Source organism: Achroia grisella, unplaced genomic scaffold (genome assembly GCF_030625045.1).
Source record: "Achroia grisella isolate CSIRO2021 unplaced genomic scaffold, CSIRO_AGI_Agris_v1 utg853, whole genome shotgun sequence".
Lineage (NCBI taxonomy): Eukaryota > Metazoa > Arthropoda > Insecta > Lepidoptera > Pyralidae > Achroia > Achroia grisella.
In genome coordinates, this window is record NW_026713043.1 from 2,825,882 (window position 1) to 2,838,907 (window position 13,026).

Sequence of the window (13,026 nt, forward strand, 5' to 3'; positions counted from 1 at the left end):
TGGTGACAGTTCTCACTTATTATCAGAGGTTTTTTCGTGCTCTAATGCTGTAGGCCGCAGCTGGCCTTTACCGCTTCATCGGACGATAGTGGGCGAGTGCAGATGGCACTCCAAACCCACGGAAGGATGTATGAATTGCCTGAAGGCCAACTTACGCCTGATGTATATGACTTTAGTCTGATGCCACCGCTAGAGGTTCGAACCTCGGCTCAGGTCGTAATTTCGATCCCCGTTTGAATTAGACTGGGGATCGATCGGAGGGGATCAGAAGGGTCAAATTATTCACCGTTTAGAAAAAATATATTTAGATTACCTTGTTCAGGGTTGCACGTTCAAAACCGTTTTCTATTCTCCTTTAATCTTTCATTATCGCTCACAAATGCAATTAGTATAAGATACTTTGTTTATTTCACTTTGATGTTGATTGATTTTGTTTTGATGTTTTAATTAAAACACAATCTGTTTGATTGTCAATCTGTTAGGATACAAAAGCATAGTTTGTCCGCACAAAGAAATGTAGATGTCAACCAAAACACATGTTACAGAGCGATTCTTGGTAGGTTAATTGGCTGACGCAGAAATACAATACAGATGTACATATGAGTGTATATATTTATCTATACATATATAAATAAAATTGGAGTGTCTGTTTGTAATATTGAAATAATCGTTTTTTTTACACACCAAAATAATATTTTTTACAAAATTTGTCTGTCTGTTTGTTCTGGATAATCTTTGAAATGACTGGACCTAATTTGACGGGACTTTTTTTGGCAAGTATTCTAAAATATAAGTAGCCTAAGTTACTCCTTATTACATTAGTTACTTGTCAATAAAAGTACCGATAAAATCAGCCCAGCCATTTCATAGATTAGCCGGAACAAATAGAAAAATAGACAGACAGACAAAAAATGATATTTTGGCGTATGTACCGTATTTATATTCATATACATGTAGTAAAAAACTGTTATTTCAATATTACAAACAGACACTCCAATTGTATTTATACGTATAGATAAATTACATAAAATCGTAAATGTTGTAAACTTATAATCGATTTAGGAAAAAACCGTAAGTTCTATAAACTTTCTAACACTATTATTTCTATTAGGACGGGTACGAAATAGCATTTCTGCTAACGACTTTTATTGGACAAAGCAAACTCTTTGGGATTCTGACAATTGTCCTTTTGCCCCTGATATAAATGGGGAAATAAAGGAAAAAGGTATAGTTTGATAAAGTTTTCTATTTGCCGAGGGATTTTAGGGGATTTTGGTAGGTGTACGCTGTTAGTCGCAATTCTGAAGCTTTCCTTAACTGTGATCATGGTAATCATAAGCAGTACTGACTTGACGGTTAGTTACCTCGTTAGGTTCTTGGTTTGATTCCTGACGTGCGATTCCTCGCACTGTGCAAACATTTCTATTCATGAGTATGATTGTTTCTGTCGATTTCGATGTTTCTATGTAATATTATATGTTTACAAAAGTGTATTTAAGTATTTATATCAGTTGTCTAGTACCCATAACACAAGCTCAGCTTAGCTTAGGACTAGATGGCGCTGTATAATTTGTCATATTCAAATTTAAGTTGATTTTTTTTATTTGTGAAGTACAGGTAACAAAGGTGTTAGAATAAACATTTTGTATATATTACAAGGGGCATACAAATATACACTGACTGAAAATCAGCTCTATACAGCGTACGTGTAAACGTTACGCTCACAGCATCAGCTGAGTTAGCACCTTTTGCCCAGAATACGCAGTGTGGGAACTGTTGCTATTTTATGCGTGGTTTAAGAGGTTTTTTTTTATAGTTTTTGTTCAACAAATAGTGTACGAAAATATATATGTATCTTTTGTTCTAATAAATATTATTATTATTACTTTTAGTAAATATTTTCTACTTCTGACCGAGGATAGATTTTTGAACAAGTTTATATTAGATTTGACGAATATTGCTACTTCATAGATATCCAGGGTTATTTTAATTACTTAATTAGAATGATATTAGAAATAAAGCAGTCCTAGCTCAGCACAGTTGTTTGATCACATCACAGAAGACCGAAGAGCTGACAGCTACCTTGGACAAAGAATTAGTCTAGCTATTCAAAGAGGGAACGCTGCCAGTATCTTCGGAACTTTGCCTAAAGGGACCCCTTTTTAACAATATATTTTATTTATTACATTATATTTATTAAGCTTTTAAATTTTATGTTCTTAGTTGTTTAAATAATTCAAAGCACAAGGTTTGTAAATATATCTATACATATAATTAGGGTATTACATGTATAATGTACATACAATAAGTTGTTTGATTGACGTCTCCTTTGTACGAACACAATCTTTCTGACTATATCCTAATAATTTAAGTATTACTGTTTAGCAGCAATAATTTGCCAGCTTATAATCTCTCTTTAAACCTAAGTTTAATATTATTATATTTTAAAACGATTTATTTTTATGTTACAAGAAATAATATTGTACAAGAGGAAATAGGAATTGTATTGTACAAAAGGAATATTTGACTAAAACGAATATGTACTTTCATATAATTTGCAAACCATTATGCAAAAGGGGATAAAACCAGTTTATAATCTCCCTTTAAACCTAAGTTTAATATTAGCAAAAGGAGATAAAATAATAGCTTCTAAGAATATCTTTAAATTTTATCCTAAGTGCGAGACTAAGTAGCGTATTTTAAAATAGGCGGGTACAATAGATCACCGTGGGTCGCTGAAAATAGTCCAAACCTCCAATAAAGAAAAAATAAACATAATATTTATTATTATAATGATGTACAATCTCTTTTTAAATGATTAAGACCTGAGTTTCTTGGCAGATTTTCAGATAGAACTACGTTCGTGATTAATCAGATAATGTATAATTTAGATCCGCAACACGCGCGTGACAACGCTGGTTTTTTAGGCGTTCATATGCTATGGTGACCATTTACCATCAGATGGGATATATGTTTGATGGCCACCTTCTTTTCGAATATAGAATGATAGGGCGGGACTGCAGATGGCACTCAAAAGCCGCAGAAGGCTAAGGGACAACTCTTGCCTGACTTAGCTCAGGCCGTTATAATTTCTATCTCCGTTTGTATTGGATAACATACCTTTGACCTTCGTGATATAAAAAAATGTACCAAGGATGTACCCATGTGTTTGATTAAAAATATATATTACTAGCTGTCCCGGCAAACGTTGTTTTGCCATATAAATTAATAACGCTATAAAAAATAGGGGTTGATGATAGAAGGGTGAAAATTTAGGATTGTATGTATTTTTGTATGTTGTATCATAAAACAATAGAAACTAAAAATTTTGTCTAAAAAATAAAAAAAAATTTAGGGGTGGATTATTCCTAACATTTAGGGGGATGAAAAATAGATGTTGACCGATTCTCAGACCTACTCAATACGCTCACAAAATTTCATGAGAATCGGTCAAGCCGTTTCGGAGGAGTATGGGAACGAAAACTGTGACACGAGAATTTTATATATAAGATTCTTCTTGCTATGAGTCTACGTTCCGAATGAGTGGTAGAATAAAAAAATATGACTATTCAAAAGTGCTTATATTAAGTTTATGTGAACAAAGATCATTTTCTATTTTCTTTATTCACGATTTACATCTGCAAAGTACGATTGTCTTGCTTTTAGGACTGGCCAACTTTTCTTCATTATATTGCTGTCATCTCTAAAATTACAAAAGGCGGTTATTACGGGCTAATAAAAGAAATTTCAATGCTTTATAATGTCGGTCTGTTAATAAATTACATGGAATAACAATTCCTTTATTCCTGCATATTTAATATTTTGAGTAATGTATTCGTGCTTTTTGGTAGTTTGTATTCACATATATTTTAACTTAAAAATGTAAAGTAACAACGATTATTTAAAAGCGCAACACGCAAGTTTTTTGCTCGTTCTTCTTGTATATGTATTGTTTATATAGAAATAGAAATAATCTTTATTCAAATAAACTTAATATAAGCACTTTTGAATAGTCAAGTTTTTGATTCTACCGCTTATTCAGAATGCAGACATCACAAGAAGAATAAGCAAGAAACTTGTGTGTTGCTCTTTTAAATAAATATTGATTTACTTATATTTAATTAATAAAAAGGATTAGGCATGCGACAATCAACATAGAAACTGCTACGCACTTAATCTCTGTTCAATCAGATAACATTGTCAGCGCTATGAATTTTAAGTGATATATTTTCTACAAAAACATTATTATCATTTATAAATTCTTAAATTTTATAAGAAGCTTTTTTACAAAGAAAATATTTTGAATTTTTTTTCTGGCAAATCTACACTTCATGTTGACGGCCTCGGTGGTCTAGTGATTTACACCGCCTTACTTCCGATGGTCGCGGGTTTGATGCCTCGCTCGACACAAAGCTGAATATATGTGAATTCATGAGTATGGTTGTTTGTATCGGTATGTATTTACATAAATGAAAAAAACATATTTATGTATTTGTATCAGTTATCTAGTACCCATAATACAAGGTTTAGTTAGCGTTGGATCTAGATGGCGCTGTGTAAATTGTCCTAAGATTATTATTATTGTTATGTATGCAATATGTTTGTAATTAAATTGGTAAATTGATGAATAAAGATTTTATCTATTTCTATCTTGTGATCAGACAATTTACGATTTTTTAAAAGTGCTTAAATTTAGGTTTATTTGAATAAAGAATTTTATTCAATGAAATAAATACAATTATTTTATTTCAGACACCTTCAGTGCCCACAACCTCGTGACCACACTGTGACAACAACACGTGAGTGTATATATTGTAGATATAGTTAATTATGATATTCCAATGCCAACAATAAGTAAATCATTTGCATAGTAGGTTCAGTAGTTTTTGCGTGAAAGAATAACAAATGGGGACAGATGTTTGTATTCTGCCTTCCATACTTGTTGCAAAATCTTTGCATATTTTTCTATAAATTTTGAACGTATTTTCTTTATGGAATTATCATATATTTTTATTATCATCTTTTGCCTTGCTACTGTTTGTACACGTATCTTCAATATGAGTATTTACAATTTTCTATCCGTTTTTGATTTATAAAACGCGTCTGTCTCTTTTACAACAAACTCCAAGAGTCTGTAGTCAATTTGCCAGAAAAATAATTCAAATATGTTATGAAATATTTTCTTTGTAAAACAGCTTATAATAAAATTGAAGGGTTTATAAATGATAATAATGTTTTTGTAGAAAATATCTAACTAAAAATTCATAGCGCTGACATAGCGCTGTCTTCTTGTGATGAATCTGCATTCCGAATAAGCGGTTGAATAAAAAACACTTGACTATTCAAAAGTGCTTATATTAAGTTTATTTGAATAAAGATGATTTCTATTTCTATTTCTGTATGTCCACTCATTCTGTCGCCCACAATATTCTCGCGTTTGCAAGACAAGCAACATTGTGATATGATGTGTCTGATTTAAATTTATTCATATATTACTAGTTCTATCTATGGGTGACATAAAACTTATTGTTACCTACAAATTATTAATTCTAATTATATTCACAGTCGCTACATTTTATCATTTTACTCCAAGGAATTGCGGCTAAATCAAAACAATGTTTATTTTTGTAAAACGCGAGGTTATGACAGTATGAAGGGTCAAAGTTGACGTTTTCCTTAAACCTTTTTTCTAACTAAAACAATAGCTAACGAATGTTTTATCTTTGATATCCTTTGATATATACTTTCATATTCTTAGGTTGTTTTCTTTTTATTCTTGAACTAGCTGTTCACGCGAATTCGTCCGCGTGGAATTCAACTTCATTTTTCTAAAATAAAAGTAGCCTAAAGAACAAAAAAAATATTTTATACGTCTTAATTTATTAGTTCTATTAGGTACGAATGGGTTCAAACTAATACATTTACATCCTGCATCATCCCTTATTTTATCCCCATGGGGGTTGAATTTATCAAAATCCTATTTAAGCGAATGTCTTCATCACATTAACTTCAATCTTTAATTTCAGTTCAATCAGTCGAAAATCTAAGAAGATTTATACAAACTTTCATCCCCTATTTTATCCCCTACAAAAATGAATTGCTGTTCGTTAGTGCTAAAACTCGAGAACGCCTCAACCGATTTGGCTAATTTTAGTCTTAAAATATTCGTGGAAGTCCAGGGAAGGTTTAAAAGGTGATACAATATGAAGAAATTGCATGTAAATAGCAAAAAGAACCATTATATTTTCCCATACAAATTGCTGATACCTGTCAAACAATGTGCGTTCAGAAATTTATTGCGTAACTAAATTTCAAAAAAACCTTTGATATATTTAATTTTGTGGCGAAACGGAGTACGCAGGTGCTAGTTATAAATACAATTTAGTTATGCTAATTATATTTAGAAACTATATGAAAACAAACGGGTCTACCTGAAATATCAATTGACTATCTCTGCCGGTATCTATTTGAGCCTCCAATTTGCATGTTTAATATTTTGTGCGCCTTTCGTTCAGAATAATATCGCTAATATTAAAGTTATGGATTCCCGTAGTCTCAACTTTGTCACGGAACCAATAAGTACTGTGTAACTTAATTACAAGTTGGTTAAGTCACCAGCCTTATGGGACAACGCTCGTAATGTCGCCCTATAGCTTGATATCAATATAGCTTAAGTTATTTAATAGTATAGTAATTTTTTTTACTGTATTAAGTCAAGAAACAGTGTGGATAATGTATATTGCAAATTCCATTCAAACATTCAATCCCTATTTTATTTTACCCCCTTAAAGCATAAAATTTATTTTTTAGGCTATTAATTATTTATAAATAAATATGTCATTCAAAGTTTGTATAAATGTTACCCTTATACAAACTTTGAATGACATATTTATTTATAAATAATTAATAGCCTAAATAATAAGTTTTACGCTCTAAAAATGACGATACTTCCATACAAACGTACATCTCTTATAAAGTAAAAATAATTAATAATCTATGACTATTCACAAGTGCTTAAATTAAGTTTTTTTGAATAAATGTTTTTCTATTCTATTCTAAAACCAAAAAAGGCAAAGAAATACGTTTAATCTTTCTAGCTTTAAAAGTGACTAATTTCCATACAAATTTTTATCTACCTTTTCAACCCTTACAACCCTGTGTGTAACTTAATTACACGTTGGTTAAGTCACCAGCCCCGTGGGACAACGCACGTAATGACCCCATATTACATAGCTTGAGTGAGGTATTAAATAGTATAATAGTTTTTTTACTACATTGGGACAAGAAAGATTGTGGATAATGCAAATAACTTAGTTAAGAAAACAGTATATGCTTACTTTTTTACTAATATTATAAACGCGAAAGTGACTCTGTGTGTCGCGATTTCATGCTAAAATTACTGAACTGATTTAAATGAAATTTGGTACACAGAAAGTCTAGAAACTGGGAAAGGATATAGGTCACTTTTTAATGCAATAAAAGCTAGAAACTAAAAAACTTATTTTTTAGGTTGATTGGCTATTGATTGAATATAAATAAAGAAATTTTGTTAGGTTGTCATGATTTTATTGATTGAATATAAATAAAGAAAAGGGATTGTATTGATTTTATTGATTGGTATTAAAAGAAATGGGGTTGAAAGGGGAGATGAAAGTTTGTATGGAAGTATTGTCATTTTTAAAGCTAGAAACTTAAAACTTATTTTGTTAGGTAATGATTGAATGTATATACAGAAAAAGGGTTGTATGGGGTTGAAAGGGGAGATGAAAGTTTGTATGGAAGTATTGTCATTTTTAAAGCTAGAAACTTAAAACTTATTTTGTTAGGTAATGATTGAATGTATATACAGAAAAAGGGTTGTATGGGGTTGAAAGGGGAGATGAAAGTTTGTATGGAAGTATTGTCATTTTTAAAGCTAGAAACTAAAAACTTATTTTGTTAGGTAATGATTGAATGTATATACAGAAAAAGGGTTGTATGGGGTTGAAAGGGGAGATGAAAGTTTGTATGGAAGTATTGTCATTTTTAAAGCTAGAAACTAAAAACTTATTTTGTTAGGTAATGATTGAATGTATATACAGAAAAAGGGTTGTATGGGGTTGAAAGGGGAGATGAAAGTTTGTATGGAAGTATTGTCATTTTTAAAGCTAGAAGCTTGAAACTTATTTTATTGGCTATTGATTGAATATAAATAAAGAAAAAGGGTTGTATGGGGTTGAAAGGGGAGATGAAAGTTTGTATGGAAGTATTGTCATTTTTAAAGCTAGAAGCTTGAAACTTATTTTATTGGCTATTGATTGAATACAAACAAGGAAAAAGGATTTTAAGAGGTTGAAAGGGGAGATGAAGGGTTGTATGGAAGTATTGTCATTTTTATAGCTAGAAGCTTGAAACTTATTTTTAGGCTATTGATTGAATATAAATAAAGAAAAGGGATTGTAAGGGGTTGAAAGGGGAGATGGAAAATTTGAATGGAAGTATTGTCATTATTAAAGTTAGAACTTATTTGGAAGTATTGTCATTTTTAAAGCTAGAAACTAAAAACTTATTTTGTTAGGTAATGATTGAATGTATATACAGAAAAAGGGTTGTATGGGGTTGAAAGGGGAGATGAAAGTTTGTATGGAAGTATTGTCATTTTTAAAGCTAGAAGCTTGATTCTTATTTTGTTATGTATTGATTTATTGTATATACAGAAAAAGGGTTGTATGGGGTTGAAAGGGGAGATGAAAGTTTGTATTATTGTTTTATTGTCATTTTTAGAGCTAGAATCTTAAATCTTATTTTGTTGGGTAATGATTGAATGCATATACAGAAAAAGGGTTGTACGGAGAGATAAAATTTAGTATGGAAGTATTATAATTTTTAAGCTATATGGTTAAAAAAAATTTTTAGGCTGTTGATCAAATATAACTAAATTAGATTTTTAGTTTCATTGTAAAAACCCTCGATTATTAGATATTAAATATTTTTTCGTTAGATTATTAAATATTTTTTCTTTATGTGATTAAGGTCACTATAACACACAGAAAGTCGCGGGCACAGCTCGTATGTAATAGATATAATTTTAATATATTTACCTCTCCCGAAGAAATTGTTACATAAACACAAGTTAATAAATATTATTAAAATTGATTTTTTTCGTACTTTCCTGATGTGCTCGGTTCATAATGTAGTTATGTTTATTGTTTTTCCAATAAACATTGATCCCCCAATATAAACTTGCCGGGATTGCTTTCGGATTCCCCCGGCTCTAATACGTTGTCCCGCAAAATTCCTTAATAAGGTACGCATTGTATACAGGATTCCTTACATCGTCTCTTGAGAGAAATTAAAAAGATTACCTCGTATGTCGAACTGTAATGTTAGTCGACATCACAGAAGACCGAAGAGCTGGCAGCTACCTTGGACAAAGAATTTGTCTAGCTATTCAAAGAGATCTGAAGAGGTCTGGGTGTTTTCTATGTATAATATGTATGTATTTACAAAAAATCTATATCTATGTATATATATCAGTTATTTAGTACCCATAATAATCTTTAGCTAGCTTAACTTGGGTCTAGATGGCGTTTTGTAAAAGAAAACAATGTGCCATGATTCCATGTTAGTAGACATACCGAATTGAGCGAGGCTTACCTTTTGGATAGTTAGATAAGTTATTTATTCAACAATTATAGACACACATAATAATATAAGTACAGAAAAATACATGAACAAGTAAAAGAAATGCATTAGAGTAAGCATTAGAGTGGTCCGAACAAATATTCTTTTCTTTCTGGTTATATAAAGTGTCAATATACAGAGATATGTACACGAAGTTGGCCTTCAGCCGCTCCATAAGTCCTTCCGCGGGTTTAAAGTGCCATCTGCACTCGTCCCCTATGGTCCAGTGAAGCTGTAAATGCCAGCTGAGGCCAACAGCATTAGAGCAATTAGAAAAAAAAACTATTTTTCTTTTTAGGTAATATAAACTGTCAATATAAAGAGGTATATCCAAAACGGGCTAATCTATACATATAAATAAGTGGAGTGCCTGTTTGTAATATTGAAATAACTGTTTTTTACTACGTGCATTATGAATATAAATACAGTATATACACCAAAATAACATTTTTACAATTTTTTTCTGTCTGCCTGTCTGTCTGTTTGTTCCGGCTAATCTCTAAAATGGCTGGATCGATTTTGACGGGACTTTTTTTGGCAGGTAGCTGATGTAATAAGGAGTAACTTAGGTATTTTAGAAAAATTCTGTTACAAAATACAGTTAATTTCACGCGGATGAAGTCGCTGATACAGCTAGTGCTAAAATAAAAGCTTTCAGGCCAGCCGACCGTTTCCCACAGGTATATTAAATAAACATTTTCTTAGTGGATACCTACATCAAAAATATTAGGGCTGTGAAGAATTTTAAGACAGTTGCTATACGGCCTCGATGCTCTAGCGGTTTCGCACATCGCTTTAATTCCGATGGTCGCTGGTTCGATTCCTGGCACGGTACAAAGATTTTGTATACATGATTGTTTTTTAATTCTGGGAGTTTTATATCAGACTTAATTCCTCGTTTACTAAGATTTTGATTTACGAGTATGATTGTATCTGTATGTATATTTTCTATATATATTATGTATGTATTTACAAAATAATGTATCTAAATATATGTATATATACATAGTACCCATAACACAAGCTCCAGCTTGGAAAAAGATAGCGCTCTGTGAATTGTCTTGAGATACCTACTACAGGGAAAAATATTAATAAAAAAAAATTACGTTCATAAGCGGCTAAAATGTCCTACATAAATAAATGTAGCATGCATGAATAAATTCTGAGGAATTGTCCACTGCTGAGTTTCACCACCGTACCACCCGCTAGAAACTAAAATACCATCCTGATCATCTGTAAGAGTGGCGGTCTTCCACAGTGCGGTTTTCTACAAACTTTTTGCCTCGCACAACCACATTGTGGAATCACCTCCCAGCAATGGTATTTCCGATACGATATTGGAGCCTTCAAGGAAAGAGCTTATTCCTTTTTAAAAGGCTGACAACGTACTTGCAATTCCCCTGGTGTTGCGGGTGCTCATGGGCGGCGGTAATCACTTACCATCAGGTGAGCCGCATGCTCGTTTGTTTTTCAAAAAAAAAAATTGTTTTAATTTGACTTGGAACCAAACTTATGTTAAAAGTGTTAAATGTTAAGTCTAAAATAAAAAAAAATATACCATTAAGTTTCTTGCCAGTTCTTCTCAACTTATTATATAACCGAACTTACGGTCGGGATGGTAATAAAAAAAATATTACGGCTACAAAAGTCGTCATATAAGAAAGAATGATTTCGATTTGGACACTGAATGAAGGTTTATTAAATCCTATTCTATTTATTATACTTAAATCTTCAAAACTACGCAACGGATATTGAAGCATTTTTTTTAATAGATAGAGTGATTCAAGAGGAAGGTTTATGTATACCCGTACAAAGCAGGGGTAAGTAGCTAATCTTATATATAAAATTCTCGTGTCACAGTTTTCGTTCCCATACTCCTCCGAAACGGCTTGACCGATTCTCATGAAATTTTGTGAGCGTATTGAGTAGGTCTGAGAATCGGCCAACATCTATTTTTCATCCCCCTAAATGTTAGGGGTAGTCCTCCCCTAATTTTTTTTTTATTTTAATGCAAAACAACGTTTGCCGGGACAGCTAGTATATATATATATATATATATATATATATATACTAGAATAAATATACACAGACGAATAGTATAATAAAATAAAGCTATGAGAACGATAATAATGCAATTTCGAATCAAAACCCACCGTTTTATAAGACAAAGAAAGCACACTTATATAAAACTAGCTGTACGCGACTTGGTCCGCTTGGAATTTAACTTTATTTTTCTAAAATGTAGCCTAAGTTACTGCTTACTACATCAGCTACCTGCCAAAAAAAGCCCCGTCATAATCGGTCCAGCCATTTCAGAGATTGGCAGGAACAAACAGACAGACAGACAAAAATTGTAAAGAATGTTATTTTGGTGTATGTACCGTATTTATATTCATATGCAAATAGTAAAAAACGGTTATTTCAATATTACAAACAGACACTCCAATTTTATTTATATGTATAGATGAATTAAGAGCCAGCATTTTGAATAATAAAATATTCTGCAATATAACTCCCACGTAATTTTCTCTGTTTTGTTGTACTTGCTCGTAATATTAAAATGGCTGCTGCCGGCGACGTTGTATTCATCCAGATAAAAAACAGCCTACACTCTGTTCTTGTGATACAATCTATCTCGACGTGAAATTTCATTAATATCTGTTTAGCCATTTTGTCGCGATGGTAATAAATAGACAAACAGATAGTTTCTTTAGATTTATAATATTACTACCTTCGGCTTCGAAGTAGTATATTATGTATTGGTGGAAAGGGGATTGTTAGGAATGTGGACTGATGATCTTATTGCTAGCAATGTACCATGTTAGGTTGACCTCCACGCGGTTCCCCCTGGACCCCATCCACAGGTCCACAGGGGGATGGGGATAGTTAGTAATGTGGACTGATGATCTTATTGCTAGCAATGTACCATGTCATTGTACTGGAAACCATGTCAGGGGTCGGTCCTCTGATGATCTTATTGCTAGCATTGTACTATGTCAGGTCGGCCTCCATGGATTCCCCCTGGAAACCATCGTGATAAATTCTTGGTGAATTTATTACGATGGGCTAACTGGCCTGACTTCATGCTCATCTTATCATCCTCCACTGGTGCCCCGCCAGCGTAAACCGTTAGCGCAGGCGGGTGCACCATTCCATTAAATATATATGTATTATACATATAAATCTTCCTCTTGAATCACTCTATCTATGCCTAAAAATCCGTTGCGTAGTTTAAAAGATCTAAACGAACAGACAGCGGAAGCGACTCATGATCCCCCGTCGAATCCCCTCCGATCGATCCCCCATCTTATTCAAACGGGGATCGAAATTACGACGGCCTGAGCCGAGGTTCACATCCCTAGC

The 13,026-nt window shown here is 32.4% G+C and overlaps 1 protein-coding gene across 1 annotated transcript in view; it reads left to right on the forward strand.

Annotated features, from left to right (window-relative positions):
- Positions 1–4,752: 4,752 nt before the first annotated feature.
- The window catches only part of LOC131852494 (allatostatin-A receptor), a 143,346-nt gene continuing 135,072 nt past the window's right edge, over positions 4,753–13,026 (forward strand). Inside the window, exon 1 of the mRNA XM_059203161.1 lies at positions 4,753–4,799. The gene's annotated coding sequence lies outside the window, so the exon portion shown is untranslated. The remainder of the gene's footprint in view (positions 4,800–13,026) is intronic.